The sequence below is a fragment of the Oncorhynchus mykiss genome, chromosome 12, assembly GCF_057628025.1.
Source record: "Oncorhynchus mykiss isolate SJ-2025 chromosome 12, ASM5762802v1, whole genome shotgun sequence".
Lineage (NCBI taxonomy): Eukaryota > Metazoa > Chordata > Actinopteri > Salmoniformes > Salmonidae > Oncorhynchus > Oncorhynchus mykiss.
The window spans coordinates 76,734,059-76,754,991 of record NC_143033.1 but is presented as its reverse complement, the minus strand read 5'-3'; the positions used below and the strand labels follow the sequence as shown (position 1 = coordinate 76,754,991).

At 43.1% G+C, this 20,933-nt stretch overlaps 1 protein-coding gene across 3 annotated transcripts in view; it reads right to left on the bottom strand.

The window, feature by feature from the left end:
• LOC110538463 (myocardin-related transcription factor B) overlaps positions 1 to 19,868 on the bottom strand; it is a 55,904-nt gene extending 36,036 nt beyond the window's left edge. For 2 of the 3 annotated variants that reach the window (XM_036938322.2, XM_090193369.1), the window contains exon 1: positions 19,685 to 19,868. The gene's annotated coding sequence lies outside the window, so the exon portion shown is untranslated. The remainder of the gene's footprint in view (positions 1 to 19,684) is intronic. The other variant, XM_090193366.1, reaches the window with a different exon arrangement.
• Between the last annotated feature and the right edge of the window lie 1,065 nt (positions 19,869 to 20,933).

Below are 20,933 nucleotides of genomic sequence, written 5' to 3'. Positions count from 1 at the left end.
GTTTGCAGCTAGGAGAGGTTTGTTTGCAGCTAGGAGAGGGATTGTTTGCAGCTAGGAGAGGGTTTGTTTGCAGCTAGGAGAGGGTTTGTTTACAGCTAGGGGAGGGTTTATTTGCAGCTAGGAGAGGGTTTGTTTGCAGCTAGGAGAGGGTTTGTTTGCAGCTACGCAAGGGTTTATTTGCAGCTAGGAGAGGGTTTGTTTGCAGCTAGGAGAGGGTTTGTTTGCAGCTAGGAGAGGGTTTGTTTGCAGCTAGGAGAGGGTTTGTTTGCAGCTAGGAGAGGGTTTATTTGCAGCTAGGAGAGGGTTTGTTTGCAGCTAGGAGAGGGTTTGTTTACAGCTAGGAGAGGGTTTGTTTACAGCTAGGAGAGGGATTGTTTACAGCTAGGAGAGGGTTTGTTTGCAGCTAGGAGAGGATTTGTTTGCAGCTAGGAGAGGATTTGTTTGCAGCTAGGAGAGGGTTTGTTTGCAGCTAGGAGAAGGTTTATTTGCAGCTAGGAGAGGGTTTGTTTGCAGCTAGGAGAGGGTTTGTTTACAGCTAGGAGAGGGTTTGTTTACAGCTAGGAGAGGGTTTGTTTGCAGCTAGGAGAGGGTTTGTTTACAGCTAGGAGAGGGTTTGTTTACAGCTAGGAGAGGGTTTATTTGCAGCTAGGAGAGGGATTGTTTGCAGCTAGGAGAGGGTTTGTTTACAGCTAGGGGAGGGTTTGTTTGCAGCTAGGAGAGGGTTTGTTTACAGCTAGGAGAGGGTTTATTTGCAGCTACGCAAGGGTTTGTTTGCAGCTAGGAGAGGGATTGTTTGCAGCTAGGAGAGGGTTTGTTTACAGCTAGGAGAGGGTTTATTTGCAGCTAGGAGAGGGATTGTTTGCAGCTAGGAGAGGGTTTGTTTGCAGCTACGCAAGGGTTTGTTTGCAGCTAGGAGAGGGTTTGTTTGCAGCTAGGAGAGGGTTTGTTTGCAGCTAGGAGAGGGTTTGTTTGCAGCTAGGAGAGGGTTTGTTTGCAGCTAGGAGAGGGATTGTTTGCAGCTAGGAGAGGGTTTGTTTGCAGCTAGGAGAGGGATTGTTTGCAGCTAGGAGAGGGATTGTTTGCAGCTAGGAGAGGGTTTGTTTGCAGCTAGGAGAGGGTTTGTTTGCAGCTAGGAGAGGGATTGTTTACAGCTAGGAGAGGGATTGTTTACAGCTACGCAAGGGTTTATTTGCAGCTAGGAGAGGGTTTGTTTGCAGCTAGGAGAGGGATTGTTTGCAGCTAGGAGAGGGTTTATTTGCAGCTAGGAGAGGGATTGTTTGCAGCTAGGAGAGGGATTGTTTGCAGCTAGGAGAGGGTTTATTTGCAGCTAGGAGAGGGATTGTTTACAGCTAGGAGAGGGTTTGTTTGCAGCTAGGAGAGGGTTTGTTTGCAGCTAGGAGAGGGTTTGTTTACAGCTAGGAGAGGGTTTGTTTACAGCTAGGGGAGGGTTTATTTGCAGCTAGGAGAGGGTTTGTTTGCAGCTACGCAAGGGTTTATTTGCAGCTAGGAGAGGGTTTGTTTGCAGCTAGGAGAGGGTTTGTTTACAGCTAGGAGAGGGTTTGTTTGCAGCTAGGAGAGGGTTTGTTTACAGCTAGGGGAGGGTTTGTTTACAGCTAGGAGAGGGTTTGTTTACAGCTAGGAGAGGGTTTGTTTACAGCTAGGGGAGGGTTTATTTGCAGCTAGGAGAGGGTTTGTTTGCAGCTACGCAAGGGTTTATTTGCAGCTAGGAGAGGGATTGTTTACAGCTAGGAGAGGGTTTGTTTACAGCTAGGAGAGGGTTTATTTGCAGCTAGGAGAGGGTTTGTTTACAGCTAGGAGAGGGTTTGTTTACAGCTAGGAGAGGGTTTATTTGCAGCTAGGAGAGGGTTTGTTTGCAGCTAGGAGAGGGTTTGTTTACAGCTAGGAGAGGGTTTGTTTGCAGCTAGGAGAGGGTTTGTTTGCTGCTAGGAGAGGGTTTGTTTGCAGCTAGGAGAGGGTTTGTTTGCAGCTAGGAGAGGGTTTGTTTACAGCTAGGAGAGGGTTTGTTTACAGCTAGGAGAGGGTTTATTTGCAGCTAGGAGAGGGTTTATTTGCAGCTAGGAGAGGGTTTGTTTACAGCTAGGAGAGGGTTTGTTTACAGCTAGGAGAGGGTTTATTTGCAGCTAGGAGAGGGTTTGTTTGCAGCTAGGAGAGGGTTTATTTGCAGCTAGGAGAAGGTTTGTTTACAGCTAGGAGAGGGTTTGTTTACAGCTAGGAGAGGGTTTGTTTACAGCTAGGAGAGGGTTTATTTGCAGCTAGGAGAGGGTTTGTTTGCAGCTAGGAGAGGGTTTATTTGCAGCTAGGAGAGGGTTTGTTTACAGCTAGGAGAGGGTTTGTTTACAGCTAGGAGAGGGTTTATTTGCAGCTAGGAGAGGGTTTGTTTGCAGCTAGGAGAGGGTTTATTTGCAGCTAGGAGAGGGATTGTTTGCAGCTAGGAGAGGGTTTATTTTCAGCTAGGAGAGGGATTGTTTGCAGCTAGGAGAGGGTTTATTTGCAGCTAGGAGAGGGATTGTTTGCAGCTAGGAGAGGGTTTATTTGCAGCTAGGAGAGGGTTTGTTTGCAGCTAGGAGAGGGTTTGTTTGCAGCTAGGAGAGGGTTTGTTTGCAGCTAGGAGAGGGTTTGTTTACAGCTAGGGGAGGGTTTATTTGCAGCTAGGAGAGGGATTGTTTGCAGCTAGGAGAGGGTTTGTTTGCAGCTAGGAGAGGGATTGTTTGCAGCTAGGAGAGGGTTTGTTTGCAGCTAGGAGAGGGTTTGTTTACAGCTAGGGGAGGGTTTATTTGCAGCTAGGAGAGGGTTTGTTTGCAGCTAGGAGAGGGATTGTTTGCAGCTAGGAGAGGGTTTGTTTGCAGCTAGGAGAAGGTTTGTTTACAGCTAGGAGAGGGTTTGTTTGCAGCTAGGAGAAGGTTTGTTTACAGCTAGGAGAGGGTTTGTTTGCAGCTAGGAGAGGTTTGTTTGCAGCTAGGAGAGGGATTGTTTGCAGCTAGGAGAGGGTTTGTTTGCAGCTAGGAGAGGGTTTGTTTACAGCTAGGGGAGGGTTTATTTGCAGCTAGGAGAGGGTTTGTTTGCAGCTAGGAGAGGGTTTGTTTGCAGCTACGCAAGGGTTTATTTGCAGCTAGGAGAGGGTTTGTTTGCAGCTAGGAGAGGGTTTGTTTGCAGCTAGGAGAGGGTTTGTTTGCAGCTAGGAGAGGGTTTGTTTGCAGCTAGGAGAGGGTTTATTTGCAGCTAGGAGAGGGTTTGTTTGCAGCTAGGAGAGGGTTTGTTTACAGCTAGGAGAGGGTTTGTTTACAGCTAGGAGAGGGATTGTTTACAGCTAGGAGAGGGTTTGTTTGCAGCTAGGAGAGGATTTGTTTGCAGCTAGGAGAGGATTTGTTTGCAGCTAGGAGAGGGTTTGTTTGCAGCTAGGAGAAGGTTTATTTGCAGCTAGGAGAGGGTTTGTTTGCAGCTAGGAGAGGGTTTGTTTACAGCTAGGAGAGGGTTTGTTTACAGCTAGGAGAGGGTTTGTTTGCAGCTAGGAGAGGGTTTGTTTACAGCTAGGAGAGAGTTTGTTTACAGCTAGGAGAGGGTTTGTTTACAGCTAGGAGAGGGTTTGTTTGCAGCTAGGAGAGGATTTGTTTGCAGCTAGGAGCGGGTTTGTTTGCAGCTAGGAGAGGGTTTGTTTGCAGCTAGGAGAGGATTTGTTTGCAGCTAGGAGAGGGTTTGTTTGCAGCTAGGAGAGGATTTGTTTGCAGCTAGGAGAGGGTTTGTTTGCAGCTAGGAGAGGGTTTGTTTGCAGCTAGGAGAGGGTTTGTTTACAGCTAGGAGAGGGTTTGTTTGCAGCTAGGAGAGGGTTTGTTTGCAGCTAGGAGAGGGTTTGTTTGCAGCTAGGAGAGGGTTGGTTTGCAGCTAGGAGAGGATTTATTTGCAGCTAGGAGAGGGTTTATTTGCAGCTAGGAGAGGGTTTGTTTGCAGCTAGGAGAGGGTTTGTTTGCAGCTAGGAGAGGGTTTGTTTGCAGCTAGGATAGGGTTTATTTGCAGCTAGGAGAGGGTTTATTTGCAGCTATGCAAGGGTTTTTGCAACGAGGAGAGGGTTTATTTGCAGCTAGGAGAGGGTTTATTTGCAGCTAGGAGAGGGTTTATTTGCAGCGAGGAGAGGGTTTATTTGCAGCTAGGAGAGGGTTTGTTTACAGCTAGGAGAGGGTTTATTTGCAGCTAGGAGAAGGTTTGTTTGCAGCTAGGAGAGGGTTTATTTGCAGCTAGGAGAGGGTTTGTTTGCAGCTAGGAGAGGGTTTATTTGCAGCTAGGAGAGGGTTTGTTTACAGCTAGGAGAGGGTTTGTTTACAGCTAGGAGAGGGTTTATTTGCAGCTAGGAGAGGGTTTATTTGCAGCTAGGAGAGGGTTTGTTTGCAGCTAGGAAAGGGTTTATTTGCAGCTAGGAGAGGGTTTGTTTACAGCTAGGAGAGGGTTTGTTTACAGCTAGGAGAGGGTTTATTTGCAGCTAGGAGAGGGTTTGTTTGCAGCTAGGAGAGGGTTTATTTGCAGCTAGGAGAGGGTTTATTTGCAGCTAGGAGAGGGTTTATTTGCAGCTAGGAGAGGGTTTATTTGCAGCTAGGAGAGGGTTTATTTGCAGCTAGGAGAGGGTTTATTTGCAGCTAGGAGAGGGTTTATTTGCAGCTAGGAGAAGGTTTGTTTACAGCTAGGAGAGGGATTGTTTGCAGCTAGGAGAGGGATTGTTTACAGCTAGGAGAAGGTTTGTTTGCAGCTAGGAGAGGGTTTATTTGCAGCTAGGAGAGGATTTGTTTGCAGCTAGGAGAAGGTTTGTTTGCAGCTAGGAGAGGGTTTGTTTGCAGCTAGGAGAGGGTTTGTTTGCAGCTAGGAGAGGGATTGTTTGCAGCTAGGAGAGGGATTGTTTGCAGCTAGGGGAGGGTTTGTTTGCAGCTAGGAGAGGGTTTGTTTGCAGCTAGGAGAGGGTTTGTTTGCAGCTAGGAGAGGGATTGTTTGCAGCTAGGAGAGGGATTGTTTGCAGCTAGGGGAGGGTTTGTTTGCAGCTAGGAGATGGATTGTTTGCAGCTAGGAGAGGGTTTGTTTGCAGCTAGGAGAGGGTTTGTTTGCAGCTAGGAGAGGGTTTGTTTGCAGCTAGGAGAGGGATTGTTTGCAGCTAGGGGAGGGTTTGTTTGCAGCTAGGAGAGGGTTTGTTTGCAGCTAGGAGAGGGTTTGTTTGCAGCTAGGAGAGGGTTTGTTTGCAGCTAGGAGAGGGTTTGTTTGCAGCTAGGAGAGGGTTTGTTTGCAGCTAGGAGAGGGATTGTTTGCAGCTAGGAGAGGGTTTGTTTGCAACTAGGAGAGGGTTTGTTTACAGTTAGGAGTGGGTTTGTTTGCAGCTAGGAGAGGGTTTGTTTGCAGCTAGGAGAGGGTTTGTAATGTGATCCCTGGAGTCTTTGCCAAGACTAATGTCAGCTTTCAGTGTGTTGTTGACATTTGATCCATACTCAGATCCCAATGCTTCTTAGTTTACACTCTAAGTCAGCTGAAGTACACACATTAGTGTTGTTTACAACCAGGGCTGTGCAGGAGATGAAGGACTGCCTCTCTTCACTTGAGATGCTCCGGCTGGCCAAATAAACCAGTCTTATCGGCGATGCATGTAGATAAAGATAAAGCGTCTCCAAACCCAGGCTGAGTTCCATTATTAACACTATACAGTCTATTATATCCTCCATGCAAAGCGTTTATCGCTCTGCAATGCATCGGCCTGCCTGGCTGTATTCAGTTAGCCAAGTATGCACCAGTTCAAAAAAGTCAGGTGCACCTTTGGCTCGGATGGAAGTGTACTGTCTAGAGGAATCCTATTGGTACATGGTCTGTGGTACTCTACAGGTCTGTTTAATATGGTTTAGCACTCAAGCCAGTCCTGTTCCTTAGATAGCCTGTTTTGGCCAAAGACAGACCAGGAACCATGCCATGCCATAACTATGGGGCGTTCTGGCTCCTTGAACAACCAGATGTAGATCATATCAATTGGAATAGCCTGGGTTTTTTGTTTGGATAAACTTGCAAACCTTACGAGAGTTGTTTACTGGATTCCTTTCAATGAAAAATCTGTCATTAGTAATTTCTAGCAAAATGTACTCATCACTCATCATGAAATAAAATGAACATGAGAAAAGAAAAGAATGTAGCTCTACAACTGACCTGCCACATCCTTTCCAGACTATTGCCAGAACAAACATGACATTTCCAGTGGATGCCATACTGATGGGTCTAACCTTTCAGTTAGGAAGCTACTTCAACACAATGCAACACTCCATCACTGAGATAGCTTTCCGGCATACCAATAATGGCTCATTAAACTTACAGTATGTGCCGGGCCATAAACCCCATTACGTTTTTCCTGTACTGCATACTATGTCTTTCTCCTGGTTGATGCCATATGTTGTCATGATGAGAAAACATACATTTCCACTATGACTATTTTGATCTCATTGGACTGTTGACCCTATATCCTAAATGATCTTTCACAGTGAACATTTCCACTTCTTTTCCCCCAAAGAGAATGCCTTTAGACATCAAAGCCTTTTTAGTGTGAAATCTTGAGCGTTCAGTCCAAAGAAAGTGTGTAACTACAGAGTTACATCTAGTGAAGCGTTCTCAGGTTACAGTACAAAGAACCAAATCAAGATTAAACCAGATTCAGCAATTAACTTGGTCACTTTAGCGTACAACGCATAAGAAGAACCACAGTATAAGTAGCCAGCAATAACATGGTTGACAAACCCTTATAAGACACTCAAACTGATTTAAGGCACCACTAGCAGGCTATGGTTTCTCATTAGAGAGACCAAACACTGAAGCAATCCTCTGTCTTCCCCCGAAGGTACATGACGTGTGCTCTAACCAAGTTCAGATGCACTGTGGCAGATAGAATCTGTTGCTCATGCCTCTGCATCACACTGGTGTTTGCTATGAAACAAAGACTTGCTTTAAGTGAGTGAGAGCGAGAGTGACAGAGAGCGCGAGAGAAAGAGAGAGATACAGAGAGAGAGTGAGAGAGAGAAAGAAAGAAAGAGAGAGAGAGAGAGAGTGAGAGAGAGAGAGAGTGAGAGAGAGAGAAAGAGAGAGAGCAAGAGAGAGAGAGCGAGAGTGAGAGAGAGAGAGAAAGAAAGAGAGAGAGAAAGAAAGAGAGAGAAAGAGAGAGAACAAGAGAGAGAGAGAGAGAGAGAGAGTGAGAGAGAGAAAGAAAGAGAAAGAGAGAGAGAGAGAGAGAGAGAGAGCGTGTGTGCAGAGCATGGCTAAGACACCCACACGTTCAATGTGATCTGGCTACAGGTACACACATGTGAAGAGAGTTAGTAGGTCTTGCCACAGCTCTAAGCCCAATTCTGGGCAAATAAAATAAATGGACTTGGTTTTGGCTACATAAACCACCTGGCATGTTGATACAACCAAGATAAATGCCTAGTTGGATCAACGCCTGACAGCCTAGCTAGAACACATGAGCATAGAGCGTCAGGGTTGAGTGTTTGGGCTGATTGATTGCAGGTTATAAAACATTGATATTACAAGCCCTTAGCCTAGTGTTATTCATTATTGAGAGAGATCTGCGTAGTTGGCACAGTTTGACCCTGTCTGTCAGTCCAGGAACAAGGTGTATCGCCTTCCACCTGGTTTTAGATGTTATCTAAGTGGCCAAGCCAAGGGTCTGACACTGTAGGAATACTATCTCAGAGGAAATAGACTTTCTAGCCTAGCCATTTGTGATTACAGTGCCTCGACATTACAGTGGACTCTGTAAATCCAGATACTTTTATTTATTATAATGATCAATAAAGATTGTGCTACCACGGGGAGCAGGCTGATACAATTCAGTAACTTTGGCTCTTGGTTTTCCTTGGTTTTCACAGAGGAATCTCCTCTACACCCACTACCTTCCCATTCTTGCTGCTATGCTCCTCATCCCCTGCTAGTCTCTCTGCAGCGCAGTGCACATGGTGGGAAAGCCAGAGGGAAATCCCTGTAGGCCTTCTCTTTGAAGGCCATGAAGGCAATGCGGCACGCAGGCAGCTGCCAAGAAGAGTCTACGGAAAGGCATTCCTCTGGCTGTGTGGGTCACATCATCTTCACCACACACATGGATGCATGCATACACACACACACACACACACACACACACACACACACACACACACACACACACACACACACACACACACACACACACACACACACACACACACACACACACACACACACACACACTGATCACTGTAAAGTACCTCAGCTGGATTGCTGCTGTCACATTTATATTTATTGCAAATGATGATAATGAGATAATGAACCCAATGCCTGGACATAAAATCAGTCCATGCAATACTACTACTGGTGAGAAAGACGGCCACACACACTCCTGATCATTAAATACACACCACTGTGTATTTAGTCTGACAAATATTTGAGTGTAAAAATTGAAGTGAGCCACAGGTCTTTATTCGATATTTCTCTTCCATTATTTTCCTCATAGAACAAACCACAGAGCAGCAGTAGATGGCGCTGCAGTGCGTTAGCTGGAGTGAGTCACTTCGAATTCCTTAACTGATGTTGTTGGAAGCCAATTACATGTCATTTTCAAGAATGTTCTGTTCCTAACCCTGGCAGGGCCTTTATTAGATTTATTATTCAAAATGACTGATCCCTAAAGGAAAGGAAACTTCAGCCATGTGTCACCATTGTTATTTCGGTCATTTAGTATATTTTTTTCTAACCCAACCTCTATGATGATGTTTGGGTTTAACTTGATCTTGAAAAGGCATTAAGGAAAGGATAATATCAATTAAAATAAACGCATATTGGATTATAAGAAGTCCTTTCAAGTAAATTGAAAGTAAATGTTCAATTGATGATTTACAGCACAGTGGTAGAGGAGATGAATATTTCAACTGGGTGAGACAACCTTGAGGTGTTATCTGGGTTTACCTGTGACAGTACGAGAGGGAGCAAGGAGAGGACACTGTCTGGCAGTGCTGCTGTACAACTAAATAGGTCATGGCGCTGGAAAACTGGCACACAGAGAAAATATATTTTTAGCATTGAACCCCCTTTCCCAGTCACTTTGAAATGAGAAAAAAATATTCTCTCAAAAGGAAATTATAGACCAACATGTAAACCAGATTGAGACTTGATTTTCAGCTTGAAAGTTTGCATCTCATTGGAGTGGGTTGCCGTGGTGACGCTAATTGGTGAGCAGAGTGCAGTGTTGGTTGGGGCTAAACAATAACAGGACAGGTATTTATAGATCAGTGGCTCTTCACTGGAGTGGCAGCCTTAAGATATGGAAAACAGGCACACTGAAGCCATAGGGTCCAGCTGTGACTTCATCTCCTAGAGCAGTCATCCCTCAGGGTCTCTATGCTGCCCCCTACTGATATGCAGTAGCAGTGTGTGGGTAAAATCACTGGGAAAGCCATATTTGCGCATTGGGGCGGTGATATATAGGCCTAAAGGCAGAGACAATAAGAAGACACAGTGGACGAATAAATTCAACAACACCTTTGTTTTATCACAAAACCGGATAGCTACCTCTGTCCAGTGAAGTCCACGGCGCATATTGCATGTAACGTACAGTTACATGACCTACAGAATGGTCAAGCAAGTTAATGTTTCCGACATTCTTAGACCACTAAACAACTATAGATTAAGAATCACAGAGAGTTACCGCAAGTTGGGGCGGCATGGTAGCCTAGTGGTTAGAGCGTTGGACTGGTAACCGGAAGGTTGCAAGTTCTACGCCCAAACCAAAAGACTGCTGAACAATTTAATAAAATCGTCACCGGACAATTTACATTGACTCCCCCCCTCCCTTTTGTACACTGCAGCTACTCGCTGTTTGTTTGTTATCTATGCATAGTCACTTTGCCCCCACCTACATGTACAGATTACCTCAACTAGCCTGTACCCCTGCACACTGACTCGGTACCGGTGCCCCCTGCATATAGCCTTGCTATTGTTATTCTTATTGTGTTACTTTTTATTATTACTTTTTATTTTAGTCTACTTTAGTAAATATTATCTGTACTGTTGGTTAAGGGCTTGTAAGTAAGAATTTCATGGTAATGTCCACACTTGTTGTATTCGGCGCATGTGACAAATAAAGTTTGATTTGATTTGATCATTAAATCACCTCTGCTTAGTCTAATACAGTGCCAACTAAAAGATACCAAAACCTATTTAATCCAATCAATGTAAGCTAAATATGATGTGGCTGTCCATGGTTCTGATTTCTGTGTGTGCGTGTGTGTATGCGCGTTCGTGCAAGTAGAAAAACTCACCCTACTAAGAGAAACACCAATGCCATCCTACTCTCTTTCATGCTGACCAAACTATCACTCAGTCATACACTACACACCTTTATTTTTTGTTGTCCTAGGCTACCTGGCTAAAATGCTTGCTTGCTACCCTAACTTCCATTCATGGGCAATGTTAGCTAGTTAATATTAGCCTTCTACATCTAGCTACTGTACATATTGAACTTCCATCCTCTCAGCCCAGGGGCACAACAATATATGAATTCATGGTTGGATCAGAATTGCCATTATAATCATATGCCATTAAGGAGAATTAAGTAAAACCAAAAAAAAGTCCAAACAAATCTCTATCTCAATCCATGGCTAATTTAGGAAGGGGACAATTTTAGCTAGCTAGCTAGCAACCAGAGGACAACAACACAACGAGATACAACAATTCTAGTTTGTCTGTCAATGACGTATGCTCTCAATGGGATTTGATAGGAGTGACGCCAAAATCCAAGCTGGCTTCCTTTGACACTTTTTTGTTGTTGCGCCAGGACCATTCACAGTTTCAGCTCAGTTTAGCTCAACGCATTTTTTCTACTTTTTTTTAATCAAAGGAGGCCAAACGCTCGCTGGCTTCCCATGCCTTCAATGCTATGGCGGCAACAATGTCATCCTCGTTTGGACCAGACAGCATCAGATAGATGGCCTACACAGAGAGAGATAGAGGGGTGCTGTTTGCGTGCTCAGATGCTTTCTCCTGTGAGATATATTCAGCCTCTCGCGAATTGAAGGAAAATGATGAAACACTTTGCCTCAGTAAATTACAACCAAGAGGCAGATGAGGATGTATACATGTCCAGACAATGGGCTGCCTGTATGACTCAAAAGCTGACCTCTTCCTGACACAACAAGTCTGCTATCGCAGCAGGGGGTTGATTCTGTGTAACCCACATGGCCTACTGGCAGTGGATTGGTTTCACAATAGTGTAGAAATTAATACTTGTCCCCTGCACATTCTTCAAAATACACATGATGCCAACACTAAATCTTTGTCCCTTTGAACTGACACAGCATATCTATGTCATAGGTTCCTTGTGTACCACAAGGTTAAACCCCTAGTGAGCATGAGGCCACCTCTGTTGGGGCCGAGGCGACAGCTCAAAGCCTGCCTCGCCCGAGTTCACTTGCAGTCCACTGAATTGGGATGTACCGTGTCACCACCTAGGGCAGGAAGTGAGCCACATAGTGCACATGACTAAGCATTGAGTGTCATCGTAGTAAGAATTCCACCCTATCCTGGGGGTTAAAAGTGTCCTCATGGATCCATGGTCATCGTGTTTGTCCTCGTGGTTGGTGTAGATGCAATTTGATGCTAAGTAGCTACGCCATGTCAAATCTGATCACAGTGCATGGACTCATTTGAGACTTGTTGGGACACATCTGTAGAAAACAACTGACAGACATGGGAGGCAAAGCCTGTGATCTGCTTGTTATCTGGATCATTCATGAGAAGACACAGACAGTGGTGAGATAAATAAAAAAATCATTATGTCCTATCAGGAAATAGTAAGACTTAAAAGCAATTCAGCACAACAGGAGTTAGAACAGAAGAAGTTGAAATGAAAAATCCTCAGTGGTGACAGAAAGAGGATTGGGAAAAAACTCAAATGTCTGTGGAATAGAGACAAAAATGGTATGTTACCACATTACACATTTATAACTTGAACCTCAATAGCCACCAGTTAGCCAGAGGAGGTCTACTGTATGGCTAAAAATAGCTGATAGTACTTGCCAGAATAAGCTGCTGGAAAAAAGACAGGAAAAAAAGCCTCCTTTTCCATGTGTGTCTCAGGCCATATGGGTCTCACCGCACTCAGAACTGCACAAACGAAAACCGTGTGAGACTGACTACTGCAGCACTGCAGAAAGAGGAGGGGGACTTCCTCATCCTTACCCCCCCCCCCCCCCCCCCAAAATTCCCCCATTTCAAACACTGTAACTTTCCCATAAGTCTAATAAATTCTCCAGTGGCCATGACTGAGAACCCCTGTAGGGTCCAGGCAGCGGAGCGGGCCACTGCACTCAGCATTGGGTCAGTGGAGGAGGGGGCGGCTGGACCGGCCGACCGCAGACAGAAATAGCCTTCCACTTGGCCGTTGGCATGTTGGGACTCATGGCATGGGCATGGGAGTAGGGAGGGAGTATCTGTTTTGGTCTAAAATCACAGTTGGGGAGTGCTGCTCTGCTTTCCAGATGGCAAGTTTCCATTCAAACAATGTTACTGGGAGAGTTTGAGGTCGTCATTTAGTCCAACTAAAATGACCTATGATAAAATAATGAGGCAGATACTACTGCAATGGAACAGATATACTATACAACACAATGACCTGTGCTCCAGTATTACCAAATAAGGATGTAGCCTATACCTCTTGATATTTTACAATTTCAAATTCTAGTATATTCTTTGCCTTCAGAAAGTATTCATATTTCATACTTATTTCACATTTTGTTGTGTTACAGCCTGAATTCAAATGGGATTAAATAGATTTTTTTCTCTCATCCTCTACACACAATACCCCATAATGACAAAGTGAAAACATGTTTTTAGAAAATTTTGCAAATTTATTGAAAATGTAATACATAATTATCAAATGTATGTAAGTATTCACATCCCTGAGTCAATACATGTTAGAATCCCCTTTGGCAGTGATTACAGCTGTGATTCTTTCTGGGTAAGTTTCTAAGAATTTTTCCACACCTGGATTGGACAATATTTGCACGTTATTCTTCAAGCTCTGTCAAGTTGGTTGTTGATCATTGCCAGACAGCCATTTTCAAGTCTTACCATAGATTTGAATGCCGATTTCAGTCAAAACTGTAACTAGGCCACTCAGGAATATTCAATGTTGTTTTGTTAAGCAACTCCAGTGTATATTTGGCATTGAGTTTTAGGTTATTGTCCTACTAAAAGGTAAATTTGTCTCCCAGTGTCTGTTGAAAGCAGACTGAACCAGTTTTTCCTCTAGGAATTTGCATGTGCTTAGCTCTATTCTGTTTATTTTTTATAAAAAACAAGCATTGCCGATGACAAGCATATCCATAACATGATGCAACCACTACCATGCTTGAAAATATGAAGAGTGGTACTCAGTGATGTGTTGTGTTGTACTGTATTTGCTTCAAACATAATGTTTTGAATTCAAGTTTATTTCCTTGACACATTTCTTTTGAATGTTACTTTAGTGTGTTATTGCAAACAGGATGCATGTTTTGGAATATTTTTATTCAGTACAGGCTTCCTTCTTTTCACTCTTGTCAATTAGGTTAGTATTGTGGAGTAACTACAATGTTGTTGATCCATCCTCAGTTATCTCCTATCACAGCCATTAAACTCTGTAACTGTTTTAAAGTCACCACTGGCCTCATGGTGAAATCCCTGAATGGTTTCCTTCCTTGATACACCATCCAAAGTGTAATAATAACTTCACCATGCTCAAAGGGATATTCAATGTCTATTTTCTTTATTTTACCCATCTACCAATAGTTGCCCTTCTTTGTCAGGCATCGGAAAACTTCCTTGGTCTTTGTGGTTGAATCTGTGTTTGAAATGCATTGCTCGACAAGGACCTTACAGATAATTGTATGTGTGGGGTACAGAGATGAGGTAGTCATTCAAAAATCCAAACTATTATTGCACACAGAGTGATCTTGAACTTATTTAGGCTTGCCATAACAAAGGGGTTGATTATTTATTGACTCAAGACATTTCACATTTTTATCTTTAATGAATTAGTAAACATTTCTAAAAACATTATTCTAATTTGACATTATGGGGTATTGTGTGTAGGCCAATTGTCACGTCCTGACCTTAGTTCCTTTTTTTATGTCTCTGTTTTAGTTTGGTCAGGGCGTGAGTTGGGGTGGGCATTCTATGTTGTGTATTCTAGGTTTTGTTTTTCTGTGTTTGGCCTGGTATGGTTCCCAATCAGAGGCAGCTGTTGATCGTTGTCTCTGATTGAGAACCATACTTAGGCAGCCTGTTTTCCCACTATGGGTTGTGGGTAGTTGTTTTCTGTGTCTGTGTTTTACCATACAGAACTGTTTCGGTTTTCTTTTATTTCTCTTGATCTGTTGTATTCAATGTTCGTTTATCTTTCATTAAAAAATGGACACTTAACACGCTGCGCATTGGTCCGATCTTTCCTACTCCTCCTCAGAAGAGGAGGAAAACTGTTACACCAATGACACAAAACATACATGTAATACACTTTCAATTCAAGCTGTAACTATATATACACTACATGACCAAAACTATGTGGACACCTGCTCGTCGAACATCTCATTCCAAAATCATGGTTATTAATATGGAGTTGGTCCCCCCCTTTGCTGCTTTAACAGCCTCCACTCCTCTGGGAGGGCTTTCCACCAGATGTTGGAACATTGCTGCGGGGACATCCATTCAGGCACAAAACCAATAGTGAGATCGGGCACTGATGTTGGGTGATTAGGCCTGGCTCACAGTCGGTCGTTCCAATTCATCCCAAAGGTGTTCGATGGGGTTGAGGTTAGGGCTCTGTGCAGGCCAGTCAAGTTCACCCAGAGGCAGTTTGGAGCTTGGTAGACAATTTTTATACGCTACGCGCTTCAGCACTTGGCAGCCCCATTCTGTGAGCTTGTGTGGCCTACCACTTTGTGGCTGAGCCGTTGTTGCTCCTGGACGATTCCACTGCACAATAACAGCACATACAGTTGACCGGGGTTAGCTCTAGAAGGGCTGAAATTTCCCCAACTGATTTGTTGGAAAGGCGGCATCCTATGACGGTGCCATGTTGAAGGTCACTGAGCTCTTCAGTAAGGCCATCCTACTGCCAATGTTTATCTATCGAGAAAGCATGGCTGCATGCTCAATTTTATACACATGTCAGGAATGGGTGTGGTTGAAATAGCCGAATCCACTAATTTGAAAGGGTGTCCAAGTACTTTTGTTTAGATAGGGTATACATGTGTATATACTATATATATGCCAAACATTTAAAAGTAGCAATGGAGACAAGATGCTAGAGTAAAAACATTTTCAGAGTGAGGACAAAAGGAAAATCTGTCTCTTGAAAGAAAGTTGTTTCTTAGAAGCCCAAAGTGGCCATGGAGAGCAGAGACCCATCGCTTTAATGTGTTTGTGAGTAGACAGAGTGCTGCTGACCCTATGTGTCCTTTGTGTAACACAATCACCAGCCTGCCATCCCGCTGACTCAGTGGGAAATGCTTCCGATTCCCTGCTCATCTCTAGCACTCCCTGCCCTTAGATTGTCATGCTGTTCATGTTACTGAAATTGATGCTGTGCCATGGAAATGTGATGCCGGGAATCAGTTATAACTGCATTGGGAATCGGGATGATGTCAACCGGGATCATTACACTGGAGGGTAGTATCTCATGAGGTGTGAACATGTTATTCAAACAAATTCACTGGAACCGACATTCCACTCAACCCAAATATAAATGAGGAACAAATGCTTGTCATGACTTTCTGGATCATGTTCACACAGAAAACATGTCGCTCTTGTAGTATTCATAATACATTCAAGTCTGTTCGCATGGGCCCAGCAAAGTGCTGTATACACTTACGATTCCCCAGAAAAGATTAGGAATAACATTTATTCATTGGAATAAATGGTAACAATAACAGCGTCAGAACAGTGTAACAGGCCTCCTGCCTGAATACGGACAGACAGCACAGTTGGGCTGAGAAAACACACCCCAGAACACCAGGGAACCACCATGTCTGGCCTGCCCTCTCCCTGCGCTGTGCTGTCTCACTATGAATACCCAGAGATGGGCAGTATTTATGTATTTGAAATTCATAATTACGTATTTTGTCATTTGAATTACACTGGGCCGAACTACACCAATGTATTTTGTCATTTGAATTACACCGGGCCGAACTACACCAATGTATTTTGTCATTTGAATTACACCAGGCCGAACTACACCAATGTATTTTGTAATTGTTTTTAAATATGAAAAACTTTTCTTTATAATAAAAAAAAATATTGATTCACATTTTGTGCCCCCCCTTTTACCCTGCATTGGTATCAGAAGTCTGATGGCACTATGGTGTGATAAGAACACCTGCTAAATAAACTAAATAGACACTGAGTATACAAAACATTAAGAACGCCTGCTCTTTCCATGACATAGACTGACCAGGTGAATCCAGGTTAAAGCTATGATCCCTTATTGACGTTCACTTCAACAAAATTAACTTAAATTAGTGTAGATGAAGGGGAGGAGACAGGTTAAATTATTATTTTTAAGCCTTGAGACGATTGAGACATGGATTGTGTATGTGTGCCATTCAGAGCATGAATGGGCAAGACAAAATATTTAAGTGCTTTTGAACGAGGTATGGTAGTAGCTGCCAGGTGTGAGTGTGTCAAGATCTGCAACCCTGCTGGATTTTTCATGCTCAACAGTTTCCCGTGTGTATCAAGAATGGTCCACCACCCTAAGAACATTCTGCCAACTTGACACAACTATGGGAAGCATTGGAGTCAATATGGGCCAGCAACCTTTTGAAATGCTTTCCTCGCCTTGTAGAGTCCATGCCCTGACACATTGAGGCTGTTCTGCAGACAAAAGGGGGCGCAACTCAATATTAGGAATGTTTTAGGTCCTAAGCTCTAAGTTCCTCAGTGTAACACATCACTAAGGATCTATCATGGTCCAAACACACCGACACAGTTGTCAAGAGGGAACGACAGGTGGCTGCAAATATTTGGCATGGGACATCAGATCCTCAAAAAGTTCTACAGCTGCACAATCGAGAGCATCTTGACTGACTGCATCACCGCTTGGTATGGTAACTGCTGGGCATCCGACCGCAAGTCACTACAGAGGGTAGTGCCTATCGCCCAGTACATCACTGGGGTCGAGCTCCCTGCCATCCAGGACCTCTATACAGTGGTTCTTCCTTTAAAAGTTGCGGCGTACTGCAGCACAGCTTGCAGGATTCCGCATCATTCTATGGCACGTTATTTAAGTGTCATCCACTGTTGCCAGAATGACGCAATTTACCACAATACGTCACCATCTACCACAAACGGTAGCAGCATAAGCTCAAACTTTTAAAGGAATAACCACTGTACCAGGCGGTGTCAGAAAAAGGCCCAAAGAATTGTCACAGACTCCAGTCACCCAAGCCAGACTGTTCTCTCTGCTCCTGAACGGCAAGCGGTATCAATGCACCGAATCTAGTTCCAAAATGCTTTTTAACAGCTTCTACTCCCAAGCCCTAAGACTCCTGAACAGCTAATCAAATGGCTACCCAGACCCCTCTTTTACGCTGCTGCTATTCTCTGTTTATTATCTATGCATAGTCACTTTAACCCTACCTACATGGACATATTACCTCAATTTTCTACATTGACTCTGTACCGGTACCCCTTGTATAAAGCCTCGCTATTGTTATTTTACTGCTGCAGTTGAATTATTTGTTACTTTTATTTGAACTTTTATACTCCAACACTTTTTTTCTTAAAATGTCTTAAAGCATTGTTGGTTAAGGTCTTGTAAGTAAGCATTTCACTGTCAGGTCTACACCTGTTGTATTCGGTGCATGTGACAAATACAATTTGATTCGATTTTTATCTTATCTTTTGGACTCTCGATGCAAACTGAACTTCTCACCAGCTCTGCAAAATTACTGCAACATGAACTACTGAACGAGTGTGAGAACATTGATGCTGTCCAGGCTAGCTGCTTCAATAAACAGACTTTAAATATACAACTTTGCCCTTCTGTAGACCCTCGTAAGACTGTAATGTAAACAGGCTTCTTCCATTAGTTGCAATGGGCCCATATCAATGGACCGTGCCAGACACACCAACATCGACAGAAAACGGTAGCAAAGAAGAAAAGGAGTGTGCAATTTTCCAGGTGGTCTGCCCTTCAAGAGTTTGTCATTGATTTGACAATTTACGTTGTATACATCTGCATCTGTTGCAACAGAGATTAAATAAATTATGAAAGGAAGTTTATGAAGTAGACCGTCATGTACCATACATGTTTTCCATCTCTCTCAAATTCAACATGAAATGCAGCACACAGCACCTCTCTGTCAAAAACGGTTCTCTCTCTCTCTCTCTCTCTCTCGCTCCCTCTCTCGCTCTCTCTCTCTCTCTCGCTCTCACTCCTCTGCATTCATTGGCTGTCATCTCCCCAGAGCTGATTGACTTCCTGCCTCCACTTTGGAAAACAGTTAAGTTCCCCTGATTACATCCGTTTCCTTCCTTCCTCCATCCCTCACAGTGCTGCTGGCTCAGATGGATACATTATATTCTCAGGCCCACAGTCACATCCATGTGCATCATACAGTGGTGAAAGGGTGCTGGGAGAGCAATCTGGCTCAATCTAGAAACGGTTTTCCCTTGAGAGACGCTTTCTGGTTACATGGGTTTGTTTGGTGAGTGGGATTTCAAAACGAATGAAGTCCGAAAAGACTTCAAATATATGTCGGGTTTGTTAACAGTGTTAAGCGGCATATAAACTCCCAGAGTTTTAACAGAGCATTTAGAGTTCATCTCAAGGCGTCAATCAGCAGTAGAAACAATAAGGAGCTAGAAACAGAGCTGCCATGTCTATTGACAACAACAAAGTGGTTCCCCACTCCTAGTTCGGTAAAAAGCTATGGGATGGGGCTGGAGAAATGTAACCTCTCTCAAATTCATAGACATAGCTATGGACTCAAGGACTGACCATCCATGATATCAAAATGATAGTTTTAACCATGTTTGTTTACATTTTCTTTGTTTACAAATGTTGGAGTAAAACAAGCTTATATTTTGGGTTCTGATGGGGTATGAAATTAACAAGTTGCATTAACAAGTTATATTCTTCTAGAATCAATGGGTACATATAATTAATGTACACGTCCAAAATGGATGTAGCGACGGCTGATTGCGACTTTTAACATTTAATAGACTTCCTCACATAAGAACACTACATCTAATCGAATTTAGCTCAAATCCCCCCACTATGAGATGTATTTAATTGGTGACAAATGCACGTGTGGGGCTATTGCCAAGTAGATAGACAATATTTCAAAATGTCAGGTGTGTTAGGTTACCTAATACATTATCAGAAAAGTTGCATGGTATTGTGGTCACGCATATGAGTTTTTCTACATACAATCAACATACAAAACCTGCCGTTATCGTGAGAATAGCCTGTCAAGATCTGCCATTATGTTTTTGCCAAATCTAGCCTCGCGACATTGTATCCACTGTTCATCACTTATTATTGCACCGTTACAATGCATCACCAAAGCAACCGGTGGCAGTGATGCATATTGAAACAGCCATGAAAAACAGTGACAGTAGAATTATTGAAACATTGACATGCAAATCTTACCGATGTTCCTTGGAGTTCGTTGGTATTTGTCTCGAAGGAACGGAATAGTCGCTTGTTTGAGATAATTAATAAAGAAATATCTATTTGTTTTTCTTCGGTGAAAGTGAAATTGTTGGTCTTGGAAAAAGATGGCTGCTCCTCAGCTGGAGTCGATGATGTAATCTGAATTTTAACCCTTTGATGTGTTCAATAGAAGTGTTTATTCCTGCTCCGTCTTATTCTGAATTCAATAAACACTTAATAATTGTTTTAAAATCACTGCATTTGTAAATGTTTGATATACAGTCAGGTCCATAATTATTGGCACCCTTGATAAAGATGAGCAAAAAATACTGTATAAAATAAATAATATAAATACTGAACGATATTGTATGCTCCAAAACGATGGGAAATAAAAAAAAAAGTACTAATACAATTGCTCAGAAAAAGTGATTTTGTTAAGCAAGAATTAAAACAATCGAAAAAGATTTTTGGCACCTCTGGATTCAATAAGCAGAAAATAACCCCATATCTCCTTTAAAATATGGTGGTGGATATTTGATGTTATGGGTTATTTTGCTTCCACCGGTCCTGGCTGGGGCAATGTTAAGGTCATCGGCATCATAAACTTTACCCAGTACCAGGACGTTCTTAGCTAAAGACCTGGTTGCCTCTGGCAGGAGGCTGAAACTTGGCCGCAAGTGGATCTTCCAGCAACACAGTAACCCCAAGCGCACATCACATTCCACAAAGAAATGGTTAATTGGTCACAAAATCAACATTTTTCAATGCCTATCTCAGTCTCCGGATTTGAACCCCATTGAAAACCTGTTGTTTGAATTGAAGAAGGCAGTAAACAAGCGTAGAAGAAGGATATCAATGATCTGGAAAGATTCTGTATGGAGGAATGGTCTAAGATCCCTCTCAATGTGTTCTACAATCTCATAAAACATTTTAGAAAAAAGGCTCATTGTTGTCATCCTCACAAGGTGAGGTATGGAAAGATATTGAAAACAGTAGAGTAAATAATTTTGACCCCTATCTTTGAGATATTTTTTTTACTTGTTAAATTTATTAAAGAGCGGTGATACCATCAAGAGCAGTGTCCGGGTTTCTTATTTTTTCTCATCTTATTAAACTGTTACTATGCACCTGCAAAAAAGATAGCTCAGATGTGCGAGTGCCTTTTGAGCAATTGTATTAACATACAGTGCCTTGCGAAAGTATTCGGCCCCCTTGAACTTTGCGACCTTTTGCCACATTTCAGGCT